The sequence below is a fragment of the Engystomops pustulosus genome, chromosome 8, assembly GCF_040894005.1.
Source record: "Engystomops pustulosus chromosome 8, aEngPut4.maternal, whole genome shotgun sequence".
In the NCBI taxonomy this organism is placed as follows: Eukaryota; Metazoa; Chordata; class Amphibia; order Anura; family Leptodactylidae; genus Engystomops; species Engystomops pustulosus.
In genome coordinates, this window is record NC_092418.1 from 101,867,096 (window position 1) to 101,880,059 (window position 12,964).

Genomic DNA, 12,964 nt, shown 5'->3' on the forward strand with positions numbered 1-12,964 from the left:
TATGCTCATGTTTATTCCAAAAAGTTGTCAAGTATTTTTGTTATTTTGAAGGAGAACTAAACTTAGAAAGTAAAAAAATATATCACATTAAGATTTGTGCTCAGAGGTGTCAACACATTGTTTAGTATTCTTCATAAAATGAAAATGCTGCTCCAATTTACAAGAACAAAACTAATACAGTACAGCAACATACTGTAATACTGCCCCCTATATACATAAATATTACAACTATAATACTGCCCCCTATGTACAAGAATATAACTACTATAATACTGCCCCCTATGTACAAGAATATAACTACTATAATACTGCCCCCTACGTACAAGAATATAACTACTATAATAATGCCCCCTATGTACAGGAATATAACTACTATAATACTGCCTCCTATGTACAAGAATATAACTACTATAATACTGCCCCCCTATGTACAGGATATAATTACTATAATACTGCCCCCTATGTACATAATATAACTACTATAATACTGCCCCCTATGTACAAGAAAATAACTACTATAATACTTCCCCCTATGTACAAGAATATAACTACTATAATACTGCCCCCTATGTACAGGAATATAACTACTATAATACTGCCCCCTATGTACAAGAATATAACTACTATAATACTACCCCCTATGTACAGGATATAATTACTATAATACTGCCCCCTATGTACAAACATATAACTACTATAATACTGCCCCCTATGTACAAGAATATAACTACTATAATACTGCCCCCTATGTACAAGAATATAACTACTATAATACTGCTCTCTATGTACAAGAATATAACTACTATAATACTGCCCCCTATGTACATAATACAACTACTATAATACTGCTATCTATGTACAAGTATATAACTACTATATTACTGCCCCTATGTACAAGAATATAACTACTATAATACTTCCCCCTATGTACAAGAATAAAACTACTATAATACTGCCCCCTATGTACAAGAACATAACTACTATAATACTGTCCCCTATGTACAGGAATATAACTGCTCTAATACTGCCCCCCTATGTACAAGAATATAACTACTATAATACTGCCCCTATGTACAGGAATATAACTACTATAATACTTCCCCTATGTACAAGAATATAACTACTATAATACTGCCCCCTATGTACAAGAACATAACTACTATAATACTGTCCCCTATGTACAGGAATATAACTGCTCTAATACTGCCCCCTATGTACAGGATATAATTACTATAATACTGCCCCCTATGTACATAATATAACTACTATAATACTGCCCCCTATGTACAAGAAAATAACTACTATAATACTTCCCCCTATGTACAAGAATATAACTACTATAATACTGCCCCCTATGTACAGGAATATAACTACTATAATACTGCCCCCTATGTACAAGAATATAACTACTATAATACTACCCCCTATGTACAGGATATAATTACTATAATACTGCCCCCTATGTACAAACATATAACTACTATAATACTGGCCCCTATGTACAAGAATATAACTACTATAATACTGCCCCCTATGTACAAGAATATAACTACTATAATACTGCTCTCTATGTACAAGAATATAACTACTATAATACTGCCCCCTATGTACATAATACAACTACTATAATACTGCTATCTATGTACAAGTATATAACTGCTATATTACTGCCCCCTATGTACAAGAATATAACTACTATAATACTTCCCCCTATGTACAAGAATATAACTACTATAATACTGCCCCCTATGTACAGGAATATAACTACTATATTACTGCCCCCTATGTACAAGAGTATAACTACTATAATACTGCCCGCTATGTACAGGAATATAACTACTATAATACTGCCCCCTGTGTACAGGAATATAACTACTATAATACTGCCCCCTATGTACAAGAATATAACTACTATAATACTGCCCCCTATGTACAGGAATATAACTACTTTAATACTGACCCCTATGTACAAGAATATAACTACTATAATACTGCTTCCCTATGTACAAGAATATAACTACTATAATACTGCCCCCTATGTACAAGAATAAAACTACTATAATACTGCCCCCTATGTACATAATATAACTACTATAATACTGCCCCCTATGTACAAGAAAATAACTACTATAATACTTCCCCCTATGTACAAGAATATAACTACTATAATACTGCCCCCTATGTACAGGAATATAACTACTATAATACTGCCTCCTATGTACAAGAATATAACTACTATAATACTGCCCCCCTATGTACAGGATATAATTACTATAATACTGCCCCCTATGTACATAATATAACTACTATAATACTGCCCCCTATGTACAAGAAAATAACTACTATAATACTTCCCCCTATGTACAAGAATATAACTACTATAATACTGCCCCCTATGTACAGGAATATAACTACTATAATACTGCCCCCTATGTACAAGAATATAACTACTATAATACTACCCCCTATGTACAGGATATAATTACTATAATACTGCCCCCTATGTACAAACATATAACTACTATAATACTGCCCCCTATGTACAAGAATATAACTACTATAATACTGCCCCCTATGTACAAGAATATAACTACTATAATACTGCTCTCTATGTACAAGAATATAACTACTATAATACTGCCCCCTATGTACATAATACAACTACTATAATACTGCTATCTATGTACAAGTATATAACTACTATATTACTGCCCCTATGTACAAGAATATAACTACTATAATACTTCCCCCTATGTACAAGAATAAAACTACTATAATACTGCCCCCTATGTACAAGAACATAACTACTATAATACTGTCCCCTATGTACAGGAATATAACTGCTCTAATACTGCCCCCCTATGTACAAGAATATAACTACTATAATACTGCCCCTATGTACAGGAATATAACTACTATAATACTTCCCCTATGTACAAGAATATAACTACTATAATACTGCCCCCTATGTACAAGAACATAACTACTATAATACTGTCCCCTATGTACAGGAATATAACTGCTCTAATACTGCCCCCCTATGTACAGGATATAATTACTATAATACTGCCCCCTATGTACATAATATAACTACTATAATACTGCCCCCTATGTACAAGAAAATAACTACTATAATACTTCCCCCTATGTACAAGAATATAACTACTATAATACTGCCCCCTATGTACAGGAATATAACTACTATAATACTGCCCCCTATGTACAAGAATATAACTACTATAATACTACCCCCTATGTACAGGATATAATTACTATAATACTGCCCCTATGTACAAACATATAACTACTATAATACTGGCCCCTATGTACAAGAATATAACTACTATAATACTGCCCCCTATGTACAAGAATATAACTACTATAATACTGCTCTCTATGTACAAGAATATAACTACTATAATACTGCCCCCTATGTACATAATACAACTACTATAATACTGCTATCTATGTACAAGTATATAACTGCTATATTACTGCCCCCTATGTACAAGAATATAACTACTATAATACTTCCCCCTATGTACAAGAATATAACTACTATAATACTGCCCCCTATGTACAGGAATATAACTACTATATTACTGCCCCCTATGTACAAGAGTATAACTACTATAATACTGCCTGCTATGTACAGGAATATAACTACTATAATACTGCCCCCTGTGTACAGGAATATAACTACTATAATACTGCCCCCTATGTACAAGAATATAACTACTATAATACTGCCCCCTATGTACAGGAATATAACTACTTTAATACTGACCCCTATGTACAAGAATATAACTACTATAATACTGCTTCCCTATGTACAAGAATATAACTACTATAATACTGCCCCCTATGTACAAGAATAAAACTACTATAATACTGCCCCCTATGTACATAATATAACTACTATAATACTGCCCCCTATGTACAAGAAAATAACTACTATAATACTTCCCCCTATGTACAAGAATATAACTACTATAATACTGCCCCCTATGTACAGGAATATAACTACTATAATACTGCCCCCTATGTACAAGAATATAACTACTATAATACTACCCCCTATGTACAGGATATAATTACTATAATACTGCCCCCTATGTACATAATATAACTACTATAATACTGCTACCTATGTACAAGTATATAACTACTATAATACTGCCCCCTATGTACAAGAATATAACTACTATAATACTTCCCCCTATGTACAAGAATATAACTACTATAATACTGCCCCCTATGTACAGGAATATAACTACTATAATACTGCCCCCTATGTACAAGAGTATAACTACTATAATACTGCCCGCTATGTACAGGAATATAACTACTATAATACTGCCCCCTGTGTACAGGAATATAACTACTATAATACTGCCCCCTATGTACAAGAATATAACTACTATAATACTGCCCCCTATGTACAGGAATATAACTACTTTAATACTGCCCCCTATGTACAAGAATATAACTACTATAATACTGCTTCCCTATGTACAAGAATATAACTACTTTAATACTGCCCCCTATGTACAAGAATATAACTACTATAATACTGCCCCCTATGTACAGGAATATAACTACTACAATACTGCCCCCTATGTACAGGGATATAACTACTATAATACTGCCCCCTATGTACAAGAATATAACTACTATAATACTGCCCCCTATGTACAAGAATATAACTACTATAATACTGCCTCCTATGTACAAGAATATAACTACTATAATACTGCCCCCTATGTACAAGAATATAACTACTATAATACTGCCCCCTATGTACAAGAATATAACTACTATCATACTACCCCCTATGTACAAGAATATAACTACTATAATACTGCCCCCTATGTACAAGAATATAACTACTATAATACTGCCCCTATGTACAAGAATATAACTACTATAATACTGCCCCCTATGTACAAGAATATAACTACTATAATACTGTCCACTATGTACAGGAATATAACTACTATAATATTGCCCCTATGTACAAGAATATAACTACTATAATACTGCCCCCTATGTACAAGAATATAACTACTATAATACTGTCCACTATGTACAAGAATATAACTACTATAATACTGCCCCCTATGTACAACAATATAACTAGAATAATACTGCCCCCTATATGGAAGAATATAACTACTATAATACTGCCTCCTATGTACAAGAATATAACTACTATAATACTGCCCCCTATGTACAGGAATATAACTACTATAATACTGCCCCCTATGTACAAGAATATAACTACTATAATACTACCCCCTATGTACAGGATATAATTACTATAATACTGCCCCTATGTACAAACATATAACTACTATAATACTGGCCCCTATGTACAAGAATATAACTACTATAATACTGCCCCCTATGTACAAGAATATAACTACTATAATACTGCTCTCTATGTACAAGAATATAACTACTATAATACTGCCCCCTATGTACATAATACAACTACTATAATACTGCTATCTATGTACAAGTATATAACTGCTATATTACTGCCCCCTATGTACAAGAATATAACTACTATAATACTTCCCCCTATGTACAAGAATATAACTACTATAATACTGCCCCCTATGTACAGGAATATAACTACTATATTACTGCCCCCTATGTACAAGAGTATAACTACTATAATACTGCCTGCTATGTACAGGAATATAACTACTATAATACTGCCCCCTGTGTACAGGAATATAACTACTATAATACTGCCCCCTATGTACAAGAATATAACTACTATAATACTGCCCCCTATGTACAGGAATATAACTACTTTAATACTGACCCCTATGTACAAGAATATAACTACTATAATACTGCTTCCCTATGTACAAGAATATAACTACTATAATACTGCCCCCTATGTACAAGAATAAAACTACTATAATACTGCCCCCTATGTACATAATATAACTACTATAATACTGCCCCCTATGTACAAGAAAATAACTACTATAATACTTCCCCCTATGTACAAGAATATAACTACTATAATACTGCCCCCTATGTACAGGAATATAACTACTATAATACTGCCCCCTATGTACAAGAATATAACTACTATAATACTACCCCCTATGTACAGGATATAATTACTATAATACTGCCCCCTATGTACATAATATAACTACTATAATACTGCTACCTATGTACAAGTATATAACTACTATAATACTGCCCCCTATGTACAAGAATATAACTACTATAATACTTCCCCCTATGTACAAGAATATAACTACTATAATACTGCCCCCTATGTACAGGAATATAACTACTATAATACTGCCCCCTATGTACAAGAGTATAACTACTATAATACTGCCCGCTATGTACAGGAATATAACTACTATAATACTGCCCCCTGTGTACAGGAATATAACTACTATAATACTGCCCCCTATGTACAAGAATATAACTACTATAATACTGCCCCCTATGTACAGGAATATAACTACTTTAATACTGCCCCCTATGTACAAGAATATAACTACTATAATACTGCTTCCCTATGTACAAGAATATAACTACTTTAATACTGCCCCCTATGTACAAGAATATAACTACTATAATACTGCCCCCTATGTACAGGAATATAACTACTACAATACTGCCCCCTATGTACAGGGATATAACTACTATAATACTGCCCCCTATGTACAAGAATATAACTACTATAATACTGCCCCCTATGTACAAGAATATAACTACTATAATACTGCCTCCTATGTACAAGAATATAACTACTATAATACTGCCCCCTATGTACAAGAATATAACTACTATAATACTGCCCCCTATGTACAAGAATATAACTACTATCATACTACCCCCTATGTACAAGAATATAACTACTATAATACTGCCCCCTATGTACAAGAATATAACTACTATAATACTGCCCCTATGTACAAGAATATAACTACTATAATACTGCCCCCTATGTACAAGAATATAACTACTATAATACTGTCCACTATGTACAGGAATATAACTACTATAATATTGCCCCTATGTACAAGAATATAACTACTATAATACTGCCCCCTATGTACAAGAATATAACTACTATAATACTGTCCACTATGTACAAGAATATAACTACTATAATACTGCCCCCTATGTACAACAATATAACTAGAATAATACTGCCCCCTATATGGAAGAATATAACTACTATAATACTGCCTCCTATGTACAAGAATATAACTACTATAATACTGCTCTCTATGTACAAGAATATAACTACTATAATACTGCCCCCTATGTACAAGAATATAACTAGAATAATACTGCCCCCTATATGGAAGAATATAACTACTATAATACTGCCCCCTATGTACAAGAATATATTTACTATAATACTGCCCCTATGTACAAGAATATATTTACTATAATACTGCCCCCTATGTACAAGAATATAACTACTATAATACTGCCTCCTATGTACAAGAATATAACTACTATAATACTGACCCTATGTACAAGAATATAACTACTATAATACTTCCCCCTATGTACAAGAATATAACTACTATAATACTGCCCCCTATGTACAGGAATATAACTACTATAATACTGCCCCCTATGTACAAGAATATAACTACTATAATACTGCCCCCTGTGTACAAGAATATAACTACTATAATACTGTCCCTATGTACAATAATATAACAACTATAATACTGCCCCCTATGTACAGGAATAAAACTACTATAATACTGCCCCCTATGTACAGGAATATAACTACTATAATACTGCCCCCTATGTACAAGAATATAACTACTATAATACTGCCCCCTATGTACAGGAATATAACTACTATAATACTGCCCCCTATGTACAGGAATATAACTACTTTAATACTGCCCCCTATGTACAAGAATATAACTACTATAATACTGCCCCCTATGTACAAGAATATAACTACTATAATACTGCTCTCTATGTACAAGAATATAACTACTATAATACTGCCCCCTATGTACATAATACAACTACTATAATACTGCTATCTATGTAAAAGTATATAACTGCTATATTACTGCCCCCTATGTACAAGAATATAACTACTATAATACTTCCCCCTATGTACAAGAATATAACTACTATAATACTGCCCCTTATGTACAGGAATATAACTACTATATTACTGCCCCCTATGTACAAGAGTATAACTACTATAATACTGCCCGCTATGTACAGGAATATAACTACTATAATACTGCCCCCTGTGTACAGGAATATAACTACTATAATACTGCCCCCTATGTACAAGAATATAACTACTATAATACTGCCCCCTATGTACAAGAATATAACTACTATAATACTGCCCCCTATGTACATAATATAACTACTATAATACTGCCCCCTATGTACAGGAATATAACTACTATAATACTGCCCCCTATGTACAGGAATATAACTACTTTAATACTGCCCCCTATGTACAAGAATATAACTACTATAATACTGCCCCCTATGTACAAGAATATAACTACTATTATACTGCCCTCTATGTACAAGAATATAATTACTATAATACTGCCCCCTATGTACAAGAATATAACTACTATAATACTTCCCCCTATGTACAAGAATATAACTACTATAATACTGCCCCCTATGTACAAGAATATAACTACTATAATACTGTCCACTATGTACAGGAATATAACTACTATAATATTGCCCCTATGTACAAGAATATAACTACTATAATACTGCCCCCTATGTACAAGAATATAACTACTATAATACTGCCCCCTATGTACAGGAATATAACTACTACAATACTGCCCCCTATGTACAGGGATATAACTACTATAATACTGCCCCCTATGTACAAGAATATAACTACTATAATACTGCCCCCTATGTACAAGAATATAACTACTATAATACTGCCCCCTATGTACAAGAATATAATTACTATAATACTGCCCCCTATGTACAAGAATATAACTACTATAATACTTCCCCCTATGTACAAGAATATAACTACTATAATACTGCCCCCTATGTACAAGAATATAACTACTATAATACTGTCCACTATGTACAGGAATATAACTACTATAATATTGCCCCTATGTACAAGAATATAACTACTATAATACTGCCCCCTATGTACAAGAATATAACTACTATAATACTGTCCACTATGTACAAGAATATAACTACTATAATACTGCCCCCTATGTACAAGAATATAACTAGAATAATACTGCCCCCTATAAGGAAGAATATAACTACTATAATACTGCCTCCTATGTACAAGAATATAACTACTATAATACTGCTCTCTATGTACAAGAATATAACTACTATAATACTGCCCCCTATGTACAAGAATATAACTAGAATAATACTGCCCCCTATATGGAACAATATAACTACTATAATACTGCCCCCTATGTACAAGAATATAACTACTATAATACTGCCCCTATGTACAAGAATATAACTACTATAATACTGCTCCCTATGTACAAGAATATAACTACTATAATACTGCCTCCTATGTACAAGAATATAACTACTATAATACTGACCCTATGTACAAGAATATAACTACTATAATACTTCCCCCTATGTACAAGAATATAACTACTATAATACTGCCCCCTATGTACAGGAATATAACTACTATAATACTGCCCCCTATGTACAAGAAAATAACTACTATAATACTGCCCCCTGTGTACAAGAATATAACTACTATAATACTGTCCCTATGTACAATAATATAACAACTATAATACTGCCCCCTATGTACAGGAATATAACTACTATAATACTGCCCCCTATGTACAAGAATATAACTACTATAATACTGCCCCCTATGTACAAGAATATAACTACTATAATACTGCCCCCTATGTACAAGAATATAACTACTATAATACTGCCCCCTATGTACAAGAATATAACTACTATAATACTGCCCCCTATGTACAAGAATATAACTACTATAATACTGCCCCCTATGTACAAGAATATAACTACTATAATACTGCCCCCTATGTACAGGAATATAACTACTATAATACTGCCCCCTATGTACAAAAATGTAATTAGAATAATGCTGCTATAATATTCTTATGTTATAATGATTAAATGGCGCTATCAGTTGTAACACTGAGACTGCTGTGGACTCTATTCTTACATAGTATATACATAGTATATAGTATACTTAGATAAGTATAATGATTTAATAAATATAATTATTTCTCTCATCTCTCGGCTGTGAAGCCTTATAAAAGATTGAGACAAGTTTTATTCCTCTGCAGTAGAATCCTGAGGTCAGTATCACCGTAATTGTGTGTATTATAAATCTGAACAAAAAATCCCTGTTGAGAATTATGAAATCACTAATGTATGAGGACAGCCATGTATCATATCTGTATGATCAGCAATGTAGGCAATATATAATATATCACATCCTGCGCTGAAGGTGTATAATACTATACTATATACTATACAGGGGATACACTGCTCTGCTGCTGTACTATACAGGGGATACACTGCTCTGCTGCTGTACTATACAGGGGATACACTGCTCTGCTGCTGTACTATACAGGGGATACACTGCTCTGCTGCTGTACTAAACAGGGGATACACTGCTCTGCTGCTGTACTATACAGGGGATACACCGCTCTGCTGCTGTACTATACAGGGAATACACTGCTCTGCTGCTGTACTATACAGGGGATAAACTGCTCTGCTGCTGTACTATACAGGGGATACACTGCTCTGCTGCTGTACTATACAGGGGATAAACTGCTCTGCTGCTGTACTATACAGGGGATAAACTGCTCTGCTGCTGTACTATACAGGGGATAAACTGCTCTGCTGCTGTACTATACAGGGGATAAACTGCTCTGCTGCTGTACTATACAGGGGATACACTGCTCTGCTGCTGTACTATACAGGGGATACACTGCTCTGCTGCTGTACTATACAGGGGATACACTGCTCTGCTGCTGTACTATACAGGGGATACACTGCTCTGCTGCTTTACTATACAGGGGATACACTGCTCTGCTGCTGTACTATACAGGGGATACACTGCTCTGCTGCTGTACTATATAGGGGATACACTGCTCTGCTGCTGTACTATACAGGGGATACACTGCTCTGCTGCTTTACTATACAGGGAATACACTGCTCTGCTGCTGTACTATACAGGGGATACACTGCTCTGCTGCTGTACTATACAGAGGATACACTGCTCTGCTGCTGTACTATACAGGGGATACACTGCTCTGCTGCTGTACTATACAGGGGATACACTGCTCTGCTGCTGTACTATACAGGGGATACACTGCTCTGCTGCTGTACTATACAGGGGATACACTGCTCTGCTGCTGTACTATACAGGGGATAAACCGCTCTGCTGCTGTACTATACAGGGAATACATTGCTCTGCTGCTGTACTATACAGGGGATACACCGCTCTGCTGCTGTACTATACAGGGAATACACTGCTCTGCTGCTGTACTATACAGGGGATAAACTGCTCTGCTGCTGTACTATACAGGGGATACACTGCTCTTCTGCTGTACTATATAGGGGATACACTGCTCTGCTGCTGTACTATATAGGGGATAAACTGCTCTGCTGCTGTACTATACAGGGGATACACTGCTCTGCTGCTGTACTATACAGGGGATACACTGCTCTGCTGCTGTACTATACAGGGGATACACTGCTCTGCTGCTGTACTATACAGGGGATACACTGCTCTGCTGCTGTACTATACAGGGGATACACTGCTCTGCTGCTGTACTATACAGAGGATACACTGCTCTGCTGCTGTACTATACAGGGGATACACTGCTCTGCTGCTGTACTATACAGGGGATACACTGCTCTGCTGCTGTACTATATAGGGGATACACTGCTCTGCTGCTGTACTATACAGGGGATACACTGCTCTGCTGCTGTACTATACAGGGGATACACTGCTCTGCTGCTGTACTATACAGGGGATACACTGCTTTGCTGCTGTACTATACAGGGGATACACTGCTCTGCTGCTGTACTATATAGGGGATACACTGCTCTGCTGCTGTACTATACAGGGGATACACTGCTCTGCTGCTGTACTATACAGGGGATACACTGCTCTGCTGCTATACTATACAGGGGATACACTGCTCTGCTGCTGTACTATACAGGGGATACACTGCTCTGCTGCTGTACTATACAGAGGATACACTGCTCTGCTGCTGTACTATACAGGAGATACACTGCTCTGCTGCTGTACTATACAGGTGATACACTGCTCTGCTGCTGTACTATACAGGGGATACACCGCTCTGCTGCTGTACTATACAGGGGATACACTGCTCTGCTGCTGTACTATACAGGAGATATACTGCTCTGCTGCTGTACTATACAGGGGATACACTGCTCTGCTGCTGTACTATACAGGGGATACACTGCTCTGCTGCTGTACTATACAGGGGATACACTGCTCTGCTGCTGTACTATACAGGAGATATACTGCTCTGCTGCTGTACTATACAGGGGATACACTGCTCTGCTGCTGTACTATACAGGGGATACACTGCTCTGCTGCTGTACTATACAGGGGATACACTGCTCTGCTGCTGTACTATACAGGAGATATACTGCTCTGCTGCTGTACTATACAGGGGATACACTGCTCTGCTGCTGTACTATACAGGGGATACACTGCTCTGCTGCTGTACTATACAGGGGATACACTTCTCTGCTGCTATACTATACAGGGGATACACTGCTCTGCTGCTGTACTATACAGGGGATACACTGCTCTGCTGCTGTACTATACAGGGGATACACTGCTCTGCTGCTGTACTATACAGGGGATACACTGCTGCTGTACTATACAGGGAATACACTGCTCTGCTGCTGTACTATACAGGGG

General features: G+C 35.7%; 1 protein-coding gene across 1 annotated transcript in view; it reads right to left on the reverse strand.

Annotated features, from left to right (window-relative positions):
* CNTNAP5 (contactin associated protein family member 5) overlaps window positions 1-12,964 on the reverse strand; it is a 322,294-nt gene that overhangs the window by 242,895 nt on the left and 66,435 nt on the right. The window lies entirely within an intron of this gene.